The sequence below is a fragment of the Pteronotus mesoamericanus genome, unplaced genomic scaffold (assembly GCF_021234165.1).
Source record: "Pteronotus mesoamericanus isolate MK-2021 breed Mesoamerican mustached bat unplaced genomic scaffold, CSHL_Meso_final scaffold_118, whole genome shotgun sequence".
Classification (NCBI taxonomy): Eukaryota; Metazoa; Chordata; class Mammalia; order Chiroptera; family Mormoopidae; genus Pteronotus; species Pteronotus mesoamericanus.
In genome coordinates, this window is record NW_026555301.1 from 11,363,665 (window position 1) to 11,379,854 (window position 16,190).

Sequence of the window (16,190 nt, forward strand, 5' to 3'; positions counted from 1 at the left end):
ATTATGGCACTCCCAGCTGACTAATATGTTTTGCTTTGTTCTTTTACATGTTGTTGATTTCTTATATGAGTTTGGGATGTCTGTTTTTCTGGAAGAGCATAGTCTCAGCCAGAATGAACGTATAAATAAATAATAAAAATAATACACGAGTATATATGCACCAGATGTCTCTGCATAAATTATAGTTATTAATACCTCCTAGGTCTTTTGGGGCAAATCAGACAGAATATAATATAATTCTTTAAGGAACCAAGACTAGATGAGAGGTTAACCTAAAATATTAGCTGCTCAGTAATGAAACCAGTATTGAAAGTCACATTTTTTCCAGACTCAAATCTTGTGTTTTTAAATATGCTTCAAGGAATAATCAGTTAATAAAGACTAATAAGGGTTTCAGGGACTTTAATGATCCAGTCAAAAAAAGTATTCACTATGCATTTATAAATAATAAATACACACACACACACACACACACACACACACACACACACACACACATATATACGCACACACACACATAGCTCTCATATGCATAAAGAAAAATAAACAGGTTGATTTGGATTTATCTGCATAAGGGAGAGAGCATAACTAAAATGATTGGGATTGATGGCCAATCTCTAACACCAAGACCCCCAAAAGGTATCTCATATTTTAGTCTCTCAATAGTGCATCTTTGGAGAAATAACTCTCACTTTAGAAGACAAAAAAAAAAAATTAATGAATCAAAGTCATTCCAAGAAAACTCAAGTTTGCTTTAATTTCCTCCATTTCAGAAAGGCAGGAAAGAGCTGCCAGGATGACCATGCCAATACCCATAGTGAACGAAAAGAGAGGTGGCACGGAGTCGCAAAGTTTACATTTGGGGAGCACAGTCAGCTGGCCATGAAAATTCTCAAAGGAGACAGCATTTATAATTCAGATGTTAAGCCTGGAGAATCTAGGTTGGACCCCTTTTATGACATCCGTTTTAAAAAAATACATACACCAACATTAATCCAAGAGACAGAGGGACTTGAAGTGTCCATAGCTGCAGTCGTCCCCAAGACCAGATCATCTCTGCCTTTGCCTAAATTTGGTAACAAGAGCCAATATATTTACCCATGTGGCTTAGGTGAGGTTGAGTTTCACTTGCGAGCAAAGATCCCTGACCAATACAAACATCACTCTGAAACCTCACAGTGTGGAAAAACTAAGAACACTTTATGATGAAAAAACTAAATTTCAGATACCTCAAGTAATTTATTTAAGATCAAATATTTCATAAATGTCAGGCAGGATTTGAACCAAAGTCCCATGAAACTGAAGCACTTTTCATTAGATTACAACGTTAAATAGGTTATATATCCAACAACTCTATGAACAACAAGTTTGTGTTTACTGAAAAAAATAAATTATAATGTGTTTTCATCTCACTTCTGAAATATTATTAAAGGAACAGACTTCTCCCCAAGATGGAAGCATAGGTGGATACACTTTACTTCCTCACATAACCAAAAAAAAAACAACAAATTTAAAAACAAAAAACAACTAGAACTGCTAGAAAATCAAACTGCATGGAAGTCCAACAACCAAAGAGTTAAAGAAGAAACATTCAGCCAGACTGGTAGGAAGGGTAGAGACAGGCAGCTGGGGGGGCAAGGCAGAAGACTGGGTAGGTGAGGTCGTGGCTGATGGGCTGAGTGGTCCCTCATTGGCATGTGGATAATCCAGGAGAAACAACTGTGAAGCGAGTCAGACTATGCAACCCAGGTTTCCAGCACAGGAAACTAAAGCCTCAAAACCTCTGGCTGTAAAAATCGGTGGGGGTTGTGGTGGCAGGAGAAGTTCCCAGTCTCACAGGAAAGTTAGTTGGAGAGATCTATAGGGGTCCTAGAATGTACGCAAGCCCACCCACCTGGGAATCAGCACCAGAAGGGCCCAGTTTGCTTGTGGGTAGTGGGAGAAGTGACTGAAAGCAGGGTGAAAGCCAAGCAAACGGCATTGTTCCCTCTCAGACCCCTCCCCAGTACACAGAACCACAATGCAGTGAAGTAGGTTGCTCCACCCCGGCAAATATCAAAGGCTCTTCCCCTTACAACCTAACAGGTGCGCCCGAAGAAATATGGCCCAAATGAAAGAACAGATCAAAACCCCAGAAAAAGAAATAAACGATAAGGAGATAGCCAACCTATCAGATGCAGAGTTCAAAACACTGGTAATCAGGATGCTCACAGAAGTGACTGAATATGGGCACAAAACAGAAGAAGTGAAGGCTATGCAAAGTGAAATAAAGAAAAATATTCAGGGAGCCAACAGTGAAGGGAAGGAAACTGGGACTCAATTCAATGATTTGAAGCAGAAGGAAGAAATAAACATTCAACCAAAACAGAATGGAGAAATAAGAATTCAAACAAATGAAGAGAGGCTTAGGAATCTCTGAGACAACTTTAAATGTTCAAAATATGAATCATAGGGGTGCCAGAAGGAAAAGAAACACAGCAAGAAACTGGAAAGTTTTTGAAAAAATAATGGAGGAAAACTTCCCCAATCTGGCAAAGAAAATAAACTTCCAGGAAGTCCAGGAAGCTCAGAGTGCTCCTAAGAAATTGGACCCAAAGAGGAACACACCAAGACACATTCTTATTAAATTACCCAAGATTAAAGATAAGGAGAGAATCTTAAAAGCAACAAGAGAAAAGGAGACAATTACCTTCAAAGGAGTTCCCATAAGACTGTCAGTTGATTTCTCAAAAGAAACCTTACAGACAACAAGTGGCTTGAAAGAAGTATTCAAAGTCAGGAAAGGCAAGGACCTACATCCAAGATTACTCTGTCCAGCAGACCTATCCTTTAGAATGGAAGAGCAGATAAAGTGCTTCCCAGACAAGGTAAAGTTAAAGGAGTTTATCATCACTAAGCCTTTGTTATATGAAATGTTTGAGAGACTTATCTAAGAAAAAGATCAAAACTATGAACAGTAAAATGACAACAAACTCACAACTATCAACAACTGAACCTCAAAACAACAAAAATGTAAACAAACTAAGTACACAACTAGAACAGGAACAGAATCACAGAAATGGAGATCACATGGAGGGTTATCAGCAGGGTTGGGGAGGGAGGAGAATGAGAGAAAACAAACAGGGACTAAGAAGCATAATTGGTAGGTACAAAATAGACAGAGGGTGGTTAAGAATAGCATAGGAAATGGAGAAGCCTAAAGAACTTACAGGTACAACCCATGGACATGAACTAAGAGGGGAGAATGCTCATGGGAGGGGGTGGTGCAGGGAGGAGGGGGACAAGGGGGAGGGACTGGATAAGAGTAATAGCATAATCAATAAAATATACTTAAAAAGAAAAAAAATAAAAGAAAGGAACACGGAGGATATTTATTGAGCACCTACCACATGCTAAATGCTTTCATATATGTGAGGTCATTATCTCTCCTATCAAGCTGGTGAACCACTCCCATGTTGTAGATGATAATACTGAGGTTCAGAAAGTGTAATGGGTAATTGTCCTTAGTTACACAGTAAGTAGCAGAACTAGGATACAGACAATTTCTTCTGATGAAAATTCTGATGTTCTCTTTACTAACTCCTTCTTGCTAGTATAAAATTTGATCATTTGACCCTAATTCTACAAATCAAAACACAGTCATCTAGTGACCTCTCTCCAGGAAGCAAAGAGAGCTTTGGAGAAACTAACCGGCCCTATGAACAGTTTTCCATGTTCAACCTCGTTTCAGTGGTGGAAAATATCACAGCATTTCTAAGCAATTACTTAAACCTCAGCTGATGGATACTCATGACTTTAATATTCATCAACAACGGATTTTCAAAAACCAGGGTAAACATCTAGGCAAATAAATCATTTTATTTATATGTTACAATTGTCTCTAGCTAAAAAAATTTACCTTAATAAGAATCAAATAGAACACAGTTTGGAGACCCGTGTTTTCTCTCATGACCCATTAAATATTCTAAACCATTTCCAAAATATTTTTATCTTCCCATGACCATTAATTTCCTTTTTGACAACAGAATTACTTTTGAGGTTAAAGTACCCACATTTAAAATGTGTGACAAGTTTTTATAAACAGGTTCCTTTGCTCTTATAAAAGCCCATGAACTCACACTCTTTGGGGCACTGAAGGGATGGAAAAAGAGCTTTACTTCTTCCTTTTGGAGGACTCCAAAAACTATTTATCTTTTTCTTTTTAAATAAGTTTTCAATGCATGCAGTAAAACTCACAAATCATAATGTGAACAGTTCAATGAATCACCACATATTGAGCACACTCATATAACCCACACCCAGATCAGGAAATAGCAGAATCTTAGAATCATATTTACCTAAGTTCTCCTCCAAGCCACCACCTCTTGCCAAAGGTAACGGCTATCCTGGTTTTTAATTCAATAGATAGATTTGTCCTGCTTTTGAGTTTTGTATAAATAGAATCATAAAGTTCTATGTATCAATCCGTTGGCTATATATGTAATAGCAGAATTGCTAGGTCATAAAATATGAATACACTCAGCCTTAGTTGGTGCTACCAATCAGTTTTCCAAATTGGTTGCATGAAGTAGAGTATGAACATTCCAGTTTCCCTACATTGTTACCCACACTTGGTATTTTCATCCTTTTCAAGGTGAGTGTGTACTAATATTTTACTGTGGTTTTAATCTGTATTTCTCTGGTAACTAATGAGGTTGAACCTCTTTCTTTAGGTTTTTTAGCCATTTGGATAGTCTCTTCTATCCAACCATTAAATTAGGAAAATCCTCAAAATCTTGGTCCTAGATATTCTCATCTCAGCCTTATATTCCCTATTTCAATAAGTAATCTTTATTCACAGCTCGAATTATCAGCAAGTTTGCTTTCACTTCTTCATTCACTTAGTATACATTTACTCAACTCCTACTAAGTATAATTCTAGACACTGGGAGACAATGATAAACAAAAACAAACTTGGAATACAAATAACTCTTAGCACTCAACAATAAGAAAATGACCAGCCAACTTAAAAAGAAAACTTTACCCTTTGTGACAGCACAGATGGACCTGGAGAACATTATGCTAAGTGAATTAAGCCAGTCAGAGAAAACAAATACCATATGACTTCACTCATATGTGGAATCTAATGAACAAACTGAACTAGCAAGTAAAATAGAAACATAGATATAAAGCAGGATGACAGCTAAGAGTGGGGGAATTTAGAGGGTGGAGGGATTGAGCTAGAAGGAAAAAGGACTCATGGATCACAGTGTGGTGACTGCAGGGATGGAGAGGGGTGTATAAGTGCATTAAATGGTAATGAAAAAATATAATAAAATTTATAAAAATTTAAAAAGTAAAAGGCAAAAAAAATTGATAAAAGACCTGGGCAGACACCTCACCAAAGAAGATATACAGATGACAAATAGGCATATAAAAAGTTTTTCAACATCATACATTATCATGGAATTGCAAATTAAAACAACACTGAGATACAAGGCATACTCTTTAAAAGAGCTAAAATCCAAAACATTGTCAACACCAAATGCTGGAAAGGATGCAGAGCAACAGGAACTCTCATTCAGTGCTGATGGGAATGCAAAATTAAATAGCTACTTTGGAAGACAGTTTGATGGTTTCTTACAAGACTAAGAACATAGTCTTACCAAGTGATCCAGCAATTGTACTGCTTTATATTTACCTAAAAGAGTTGAAAACCTATGTCCACACAAAAAAAATCTGCACACAAGTATTTACAGTAGCTTCATACATAATTGCCCGAACTTGGAAGCAACCAAGATATTCTTGAGTGGGTGAATGGATAAACTCTGGTACATCTAGACAATGGAATATATTCAGCACTAAAAAGAAATAAGCTATCAAACCATAAAAAGACATGGAAGAAGCTTAAATGTACAGTACTAAGTAGAAGAAGGCAATCTAAAAAGGCCTCATGCCATATAATTTCACTCATATGACATTCTAAAAAGAAAGAACTATGGAGACATTAAAAATGTCAGTGGTTGCTGGGGCTATGGAGAAGGAGAGATGAACAAGTAGAGCATATGGGATTTTTAGGGCACTGAAACTATTCTGTATGATACTGTAATGGTGGATATGTCATTATACATTTGTGAAAATCCCAGAAATTTACAACACAAAGAGTAAGCCCTAATGTAAACTATAAACAGTAGGTGTTAATTCATCAATGTAATAACTGTACCACTCAGGTGCAGGACATTGATGTGGGGAAGGTTTTGTGTGTAGTGGGGGGAGTTGTCATATGAGAACTCTGTACTTTCTGCTCAATTTTTTTGTGAGCCTAAAACTGCTCTAAAAAAATAAAGTCTATCTAAATTTTAATAAAAAGACTTGGTCCTGTTCTTATATTCTAATAACATAGCCGTTAATCGAGTAAGTGTAAACCTGCAATCGGTAGTTGCTCCAAGTGCCACAGGGGTGAAATATATGGTGCTGTTACAGTTCACGTTGGCATGGGGGTCAGGAAATGTAATCATGAGGAGCTGACAATTGATCTGGAATCTAAGGAAAAGGAGGGGATCACTAATCAAAAGGGAGAGGAAGAAGGATTTGGGCAAATGGAGCAATATATGCAAAGGTACTCGAGCATGGCATCTTTGAGGAAGTAAAAGGCCAGGGCAGCAGAGAACGAAGTGTACACAGATAATTTCAAAATAATCTTCAGTTTCAACATTCCCTCTGAGCTCCAGGCTCTTGTATCTAACCCCCTACCTGATATTTGCACCTGACTGTCTCTTAGACCCCTAAAACGCGACATGAACTTTCTAAGTCTGGTCTTCTTTATGCTTGTTCTAATGCAATGTTTAGAACCATCCCCTCAACCCCTTGACAAATATCTCTTACTTTCCTGACATTTCTCAAAGTTGTCTTCTTCTCTCCATCTCTACTGCCTTCACTTTCATGTGGGCCCAAACGGTCTCCTGTTGAGATTGCTGCCGTGGTACCCTGACTGGTTTCCCCACAGACACTTGTAATCTTCCTCATGACATTTTCCACACTGCAATCAGAATGGCTTTTCAAATTTGGAACCTGATTACATGATCTCCCTTGATTAAAACCCAACCATGGGTTTCTAAAGCTCTTGGGAAACATGTGTAACCTGGTCTAACACGTTGGGCATGGTCCGACCCTTGCCTAAACATCCTGCCCCATGCTGCACTGCTCTCTCTCTTTCTGCACTTCAGTCACACAGGGCTTATTTCAGATCCCTAAATGAACCATGCTTCCCGCCGCCTTTGTACAGGCTCTTTCTTCTTCTGGGATGTTTCCCTTTCCTTTTTGCCTGTTAGCACTTACACATCTTCCAAATCTTATCTCAAACAACCTCACACCGAGGAAGCTTTCCCAACCTCCCGAGCAGACCAAGTCCCACAATCTGCTCTCCTCTCTCTGACTGCCTTTCTTTCATAACACTTAGCACAATTATATGTGTAATTCTGATAAATAGTTCTTTTCTTCAAGAGATAGCAACCTCAATGAATGCAGAAAATGGTTTTGTTTTTAAACTTCCACTTCTAGCATAGTTCTAGGTAATAGACATACAATTGATATTTTTGAACAAATAATCAGTGCCCTCATTGCTATCCTATTTATCTTCTTAGTTTTGGATAAATGCCCTCTTATTAAAGGGTGTGCCTTACAAAGGAATAGGGGAGTCTTCCTCTGCAGAACAGTACCATGTGAAGGTCACCATGTGGCCCTACTTTCCTTAAAAGAAGGTCTGTCCATTTGCTGTGGCATTTTAGATTCCTATTATTAAAATCATTTCCATTAGTTAAAGCCACCAGAACTGTGCTGTCCAATAGCCACTAACCACATGTGGCTGTTGAGGACATGAAATGTGGCTAGTCCTTATTGAGCTGTGTGTACAAGTATGAAATACAGAAGATTTTGAAGACTTAGTATGAAAAAAAATTCAAGATATCTTATTAATTTTTTTATTAATTACATGTTGAAATGATAAGCCATTGGATATAGTGGGTTAAATAAAATACATTGTTAAAATGAATTTAACCTTTTTTTAGTTTTTCAAATGTTCTACTAGATAATTTTAACTTACATATGAGGTTCACATTACATTTTTATTGGACAGCACTTCTCTAACGCATAACTTTCAAAACATAAAAACTCCTACGTAACTAACATCCCCTAAGCAATTAGCATGGATTTTTTATTTTTTTAAATAACCCAGGGTCACATTGAAATGAAACAGATGTGGGAGCAACTTTGTGTCATGTAATAGGAATCAACTCAGGATCTAGCTTAGGTCAGAAAACCTGGTAGCTAGGGGAAGAAAATGATTGAACAGCTTCAGGGTTATCTCATAAATCAAGATGAGGAATGCATCTGGGACTCAGGAAGGACTGGACTTGGAAGAGCGAAGTCATGCAGACCCTCCTTTTTGCTACTGTGGGCACATCTGTTTCATTCTTCTTTCTGTCTGCAGACTGGACTTCTCTGTCCACATGGCAGGACCTGACCATCACACTGTCCCTGGAACTTACATATCACAGTGATAGCCACACACAGAGAGGTGGCCCCTCAACTTACCTTGTGCTGCAAGTTGATTGTGCTGAGAGAAGGCATCTCCTAGAATGGGACACTTAAAGCAGAGGGCCCTAAGAACTGGAAACAATGAGAAGGGAAGTCCCAAAATACAACATGAAGGGAACGTTTGCCTACTTAACAACTTCTGTCTCAGCTTGAATCAGGTCTTCATAGACAGACCTAGGGAGAACCAACTTTTCTGGATATAGTTGAGAAATAAGGAATGTGCTGCAGCACTTTAGATTCCCAGGGTTGGAGTAATTTCTGTTACTTAAAGCCACCAGAACTGTGCTACTTAGTAGCCAGAGAAAGGCTTCCAAAAAATCCAGGGCAGACCAGTGAGAACCCCGAAGCACAATCAGCACAGGAGCAGGAAGAGAACTGATGTGTCTGATGGCCTTCACTGCTTTTGAAGAAGCGAAACAGATCAAGAACCAATAAACAAAGGAGGCGAAATAGTTAAATATGGCTCCTAAGCCTTTCTTTTCCAGGAACTGACATAAATTCTGTTTGTCTGCCTACATGGAGTTGTGGTTAGGAACACATTTCTGAGGAATTGGTTTGGTTTCAATGTTTTCCAGCCTCTGGTAAAAACAGAACTATGAAAGTTCAGCAGTCACAGACTTTTGTTTGGTTTTTAAAACAGGAACATTTTGAAATACTGAATATGTTATTCTTTCCTGTGATTATTTTATTTAAAGAAGTACTCTTTAAGTAAAACCATATTTTTTTTTGCCAATAACATAAACACTTTAACTAGCCTTCCTTTTTACTAAAAAACCAGTTCCAGATAACACAATTTTAGAGGGAAGGAAGAAAGGAAGAAAAGAAAGAAAGAGGAGAACACATCCCCAAAAAAGTGGAGATTTGAGACAGTTAAGCACGTTCTTCCTGAACGTTCTAGGTGATCAACAAATCTCTTCTCTTCCTTTGACTATGAAGATCTTTCCATAGAGTGCTACAAACTGGGAGACTTACAGTGTACCTGGAGCAGCTATTTGCATATGATTTTAATATATTTAAATAATGTATACATCCAGATGCTTTCTTTACTTATACATAAAAGTACTTTACTAGGCACGCATTTTAATTTTCTTATTAGCATATAGATCTAATATCATTTTATTTATTGGACTCAGCGAGATATATAGAAATTAAAAAGAGGGCTCTAGACTTCTGCTTCCAGCCAAGATGAAATAACAGAAAGCAGATTTATGTTACTGCCTAAAACATGCCCCCAAAAAAGATGAAATAAAAGAAGTTTTTAAAATACTAGATTTAGGCAACAAAGGACAGTGATCCCTCTGAGAGGAGATACAAAGGGGGTGAGTGAGCCTTCTGATGGACCCATCTGGTGGCCTTGGAACAGTTTCCAGACTGTAGTACCAGAGCAGGGGACACAGGCAAAACCTAGTAGATTTCCTGAGTTGTAGAGGCAGAAATGGGGCCTGGATTTAACTAGATCAGACAATGGAGCAATTTTTTTTCAATAGGGTACTGTTGAAAACAATAGAGCAATCGACTGGCAATCAGTAGAGGCTAAGCACTGGTTGCGATTCCAACAGAGGCAGACAGCTTAACAGAAGAGTGAAGAGAAGAGACAGTCAAAGCGAGCTCTGCTAAAATCACTGTCGTCCCGGGATCGCTGTCTACATGACCAAAGCTGCACACTCTCGAGAATGACATCAGAAGCTTCGCACTGTAGGGGAAATAGACTTCACTAAAATAGTACAACCAAGCCGGTAGAAAAGTAAATAACCAAACAGCAGTAAGCCTCGAGGTGGAGAGGCAAAAGGAAAACTTGGTATCCAGAGTTGTTACAATGTCTAAAAAGTTCATTTATTTCTATTAAACATTACAATACATGCAAAGAAACAGTGAAGTGTGAATCATACACAGGGGGGGAAAAGCAGACAACAGAAACAACCTGTGAGAAGCCCCAGATGTCAGAATTAACAGACAAAAGCTACAAAGCAGCCATTCTAGATATATTTAAAGAACTAAAAGGAACTATGCTTAAAGTAAGAAAAGGACAGTATGATGACAGTGTCTCATCCAGTACAGAAAATAAATAAAAAGAAATCATTTTTAAAACAATTTGATCTATTGATTCAACACAATCCCTCAAAATCCCAGATTGCTTTTTCACAGAAATTAACATAGTGATTATAAAATTCATATGAAAAGTCAAAGGACCTCAGTCTTTAAAAAAAAGATAAAGAAAAATCATGGAGTGATATCACATCTCAATTTTAAAACTTACTATGATGCTACAGAAATGAAGACAGTGTGCACTAACATAAGAAAAAACGTATACATCAATGGACTAGAATTCAGAGTCAAAAAATAAACTCATATTTACGATCAATTGATTTTCAACAATAGTGCTATGATAACTAGAGAGGGAAAGAAGAGCCTTTTCTACAAATGATCCTCAGACAACTGGATATCCTTATTCAAAAGAATGAGATTGAACACCTTCTTGCCATACAGAAAAATGTACTCAAAATGGATCATGCAGTTAAATGTAAGAGCTTAAAAGAAGAGGAAGGGACTAGGCAAAGAACAGGTATGAATGATCGATAGACATGGACAACAGAGTGGGAATGGACTGTCAGAGTCAGGGTTGGGAAGGGTGGAAGAGGCCAAAGGGGGAAAAATTGAGATAACTGTAATAGAATAACAATAAAAATGATTATAAATAAAATATAACATAATTATATAGGAAATTAAAAAATTAAATGTAAGAGCTAAAATTATAAAACTCTTAGGAGAAAATATAGGAGTAAATCTTTGTGACCTTGAATTAGGCAATGATTTCCACACCAATTCACCTCAGGATTAAACTGGTCAACCCAGAAATAAAGACCAAAAGGTTAAAAGAGCCAGAAGACAAAATGAAAAAGAAAAAAAGATATATTCCATACTGAGCAATGAAGATAAGGGAACAGCAGATACTTGTGGTAAATTACGTAAACAAGAAGAAAGGTGACATAGTACACCACGAAAACAAAATGAAAGACAAAAATCACACGGTCAAATCAATAGATACTGAAAAAGCATTTGACAAAGTAAAGCACCTATTTATGATAAAAACACTCAGCAAAATGGGAATAGAGGGAGCCATACCTCAACAAAATAAAGGCCACATATGAGAAACCTACAGCCAACATCATACTCAACAGGCAAAAAAATAAAAGCTTTTCCCCTAAGATCAGAAATAAGACAAGGATATCTGCTTTCACCACTTTTATTCAACAAAGTATTGGAAGTCTTAGCCACAGCAATTAAATGAGAAAAGGAAATAGAAGGCATCCAAATTGGAAAGGAGGAAGTTAAACTGTCATTGTTTGCAGATGACATGATAGTATACATAGAAAAACCTGTAGGATCCACCAAAAAACTACTCAACTTAATAAGTGAATTGGGCAAAAAAGCAGGATACAAAATCAATATTCAGAAATCGAGGGCATTTTTGTACACCGATAATGAAATATCAGAAACTAGGGGAACGTGTTGCCATTTACTATAGCAACAAGTAAAATAAAGTACATAGGAATAAACTTAAACAAGGAAGTAAAACATTTCTACTCAGAAAACTACAGAACACTGAACTGAAAGAAATTGAGGAAGACACAAACAAATGGAAGCATATACCATGTTCATGGATTGGAAGAATCAACATCATTAAAATGTGCATACTATCTAAGCAATCTATAGATTCAGTGCAACCCTTATTAAAATACAAATTACAGGGAGGAAGATGGCGGAGGAGTGAATGGGAGTCACGCTGACCTCCTCTCAAGACCAAACTGGAATTGTGACTAAATAGTGGAGAAATCACATGGAAAACAATGGAATGATAGTGGGAGAGGAGCCTTGGAGCCCTGGACAGACAATGGATTCAACTCTCACACATCCCAATGGGTGAGAACTGCGGTGGAGGCTGGAGAGGGTGGGCTGGGCACCCACGGGCACCAGCACCAGAGGGACATTGAAACAGTCAGTTGGATCCCCCTGAGAAGAACAGGGTCTGAACCATAAACAGGGACCCCTAGACTACAGCAGCTAAAGCCAGGAAAACACACAGACAAAACACAACCCCGAAAAGCTTAGGGGCGCTCTCTGCCAGAGACAGGCAGCTGGGGATGCAAAGAGACATTTAAAGGGCTAACACAAAAATTGCAGCGGCAGCCGCCCTCCTTGATCTCTGGGCAGAGATGGCAGCCTAGGCAGTCTTTCCTGTGCCGAGGAAAAGATTGGTGAGGAAAACTTTGTGAAGAGAACTGAGACTGCGGCCGGCAGAGCCCCGGTGATAACTCACCTCCCACTCTGCAGCTACCATCTCGCTCAGGCATAAGGGAATCAATTAACCTGCCTTTTGTGCACTCCGCACACAGCTTGTGCCCCTGTGAGCTGGGGGGCTAAGTGCAGACAAGCTGGAAGAAATAGAGGATCCCTGGCCAAAGGGGTCACACAGCTGCATTGAGAGCCTTGAGGGGAGACTGGAGACGGAGGTGTTAGGGAAAGAATGGGAGGAGGAACCGGGGAGTCCTGACTCCCTCCCCATTCTGTAGTCTCCATTTCGGGCAGGCAGGGTGCGCGCCCAAACCAGACTGCCGGCGATTGCAACGCAGTCCACACAAATAGTGAATCCTTGGCCAAAGGGGTCACAGAACTTCCCAGAAACCCCTGAGGAAAGACTAGAGAGAGAGGTGTTGGGGAAGGAACGGGAGGAGGAACGGGGAGTCCTGACTCCTTCTCCTTTCCGTAGTCTTCATTGTACGGGAACAGGCCACACCCCCAAAGAGCCAAAAGCTGAAAAGCACACAATAGACAGCCCAAAACCACCCAGTGCAGGCGCGCACACTCGTGCCAACTGGCCAGCGAGGGTTGGCGAGCGTGTGTGTGTGGAACCCCACAGGCTGGCCACGGCTCCCGCTTGTTGGTGCCGATGGGGCCTGCAAGGGAGTGCACAGATCAGCCCGCGCGGGCCACGAGTGCAGAGCAGTCCGCAGAAATAGTGGATCCCAGTCGAAGGGGTCACAGAGCTGCCCAGAGTCCTTGGAGGAGGAACTGGAGACAGAATTAACCGGAGAGTCCTGGAGCTGACTTCCTCCCATTTCCGTAGTCTCCATTTGGCAAGGGCAGGCAACACCCCCAAAGAGCCAAAAGCAGGGAAAGCACACAATAGAAGACCCTAAACTGACCAGTCCCAGGGTGCCCACAGGGCACAGGAACTAGACGAGTGTGTGAGTTTGGGCGAATAAGTGCCCAGGTGGGCTGGAGATCCTGTCCCGCCGGGGAGATCGCTGAAGGAGCTGGCGGGAGAGTGCAAAGCAATCTACAGAAATAGTGGATCCCTGGCTGACGGGGTCACAGAACTACCCAAAGCAGGAGTCGGACACAGACAATAGACTCCTGGAAAGCTCAAAAGACTGGAGGTCCTATAGGGTCAACAACTGACATCATCAGAGGCAGGCCCAGAAGGAAAACTAAAGAATAAATTAATTAATTAAAAGACCTGCCTACTACCATAGAAGTTTAATTCACAAAGTTAGGAAACCTAGACGGCCCAATTGAAGCAGAAGCAAAAATAAATAAATAAATAAATAAACAAATTACTTAACAGACTCTCACAAAACTGGGAAGAAAAAGAAGTTTCCCCCAAATGAGTGGAAAAGGGGACTCCTCACAGAGAGAGCTGAACGAAATAGAGGCAAGGGAACAATCAGATATTGAATTCAAAACAATGGTTCTAAGGAAGCTCAATGAGCTCAGCCAGCTCAAAGATAACTATGAGAAACTGCAGAGAAACTATCAGGATCTTACAGCAAAGTATATCAACATGGAAAAGGACATAGAAACTATCAAGAAGACACAAGAGGATATGAAGAATACAATTTCTGAATTGAAGAACACAGGAGAAGGAATCCAAAGCAGGCTGGATGAAGCTGAGGATCGAATCAGTGAGATGGAGCATAAGGTAGAACAAAGCTCCCAGAAAGAACAAGAAATGGAAAAAAGACTCAAAAAGAATGAAGAGGCATTTAGGTAACTGCAGGACAACCTGAAATACAATAATATCCGTATAATAGGGATACCAGAAGGAGAAGAGGAGCAAGGGATAGAGAACCTCCTCGAAAAAGTAATGATGGAAAATTTCCCCATTTTGAAGAGAGAAAGGGTCTCATGGATCCAGTAGACAGAGAGGACCCCACTCAAGAGGGACCCAAGGAGGTCCACTCCAAGACACATCATCATTAAAATGGCAACTATCAAAGACAAAGAGAGAATCCTCAAGGCAGCAAGGGAGAAGGAGAAAGTAACATACAAGGGGGCCCCGATACACCTAGGAGCTGACTTCTTCAACAGAAACACTACAAGCCAGAAGGGAATGGCAACAAATATTCCAAGCCATGAAAAGCAAGGGCCTACAACCAAGGCTGCTCTACCCAGCAAGGCTCTCAATTAAAATAGAAGGGGAAATAAGGAGTTTCCCAGACAAAGGAGGCTACAAGAATACATCTCTACCAAACCAGTACTACAAGATATGCTAAAGGACTGGTTTAAGAAGCTGAAGGAAAAGAGTGAGAAAGAGAAAAACACAGGTACAAAGAGAAAAAATGAATAAGTTTCTATCAGTAATATCTCTCAATGTAAATGGACTAAATGCCCCAATCAAAAGACACAGGGTAGCTGAATGGATAAGAAAACATGACCCACACATATGCTGCCCTCAAGAGATCCACCTCAGAGCAAAAGACCTACACAGATTGAAAGTAAAGGGATGGAAAAAAATATTCCAAGCACATGGGCAAGAGAAAAAAGCAGGGTTTGCAATACTTATATCAGACAAAGTAGATTTCCAAACAAAGGCCATAAAAAGAAACCCAGAGGGGCACTTTATCATACTTAAAGGAAGAATCTATCAAGAAGACATCAACATGGTAAACTTATATGCTCCCAATATAGGAGCCCCCAAGTTTATAAGGAAATTGTTAGATGACTTAAAAAAAGATATAGACAGCAACACACTGACAGTAGGGGATTTCAACACCCCACTGTCAAAAATGGACAGATCTTCCAAACAGAACATCAATAAGGATATTGTGGAGCTGAACAACGCACTGAATCAAATAGAGTTAACTGACATATATAGAACCTTATATCCCAAAGAAGAAAAATACACATTCTTTTCAAATGCTTATGGAAGTTTTTCAAAGATAGACCACATGATAGGACACAAAGCAAGCCTCAGCAAATTCAGGAAAATTGAAATAATACCAAACTTTTTCTCAGACCACAAGGGCTTGAAACTGGAAATCAACCTCAAAAAGAAACTTCAAAAACTTGCAAAGTCATGGAGACTGAAGAGTAGACTGTTGAACAATGAATGGGTCAATAATGAGATAAGAGAAGAAATCAAAAAGTTTCTGTAAACAAATGAAAATGAACATACAACAGTCCAAAACCTATGGGACACAGCGAAGGTGGTCCTGAGAGGGAAGTTCATAGCAATACAGGCTTACCTAAAAAAGATAGAAACATTTCAAATAAAAGACCTAACACTGCAACGTCAAGAACTGGAGAAACAAAACAAATAAATCCCAGAGCAAGTA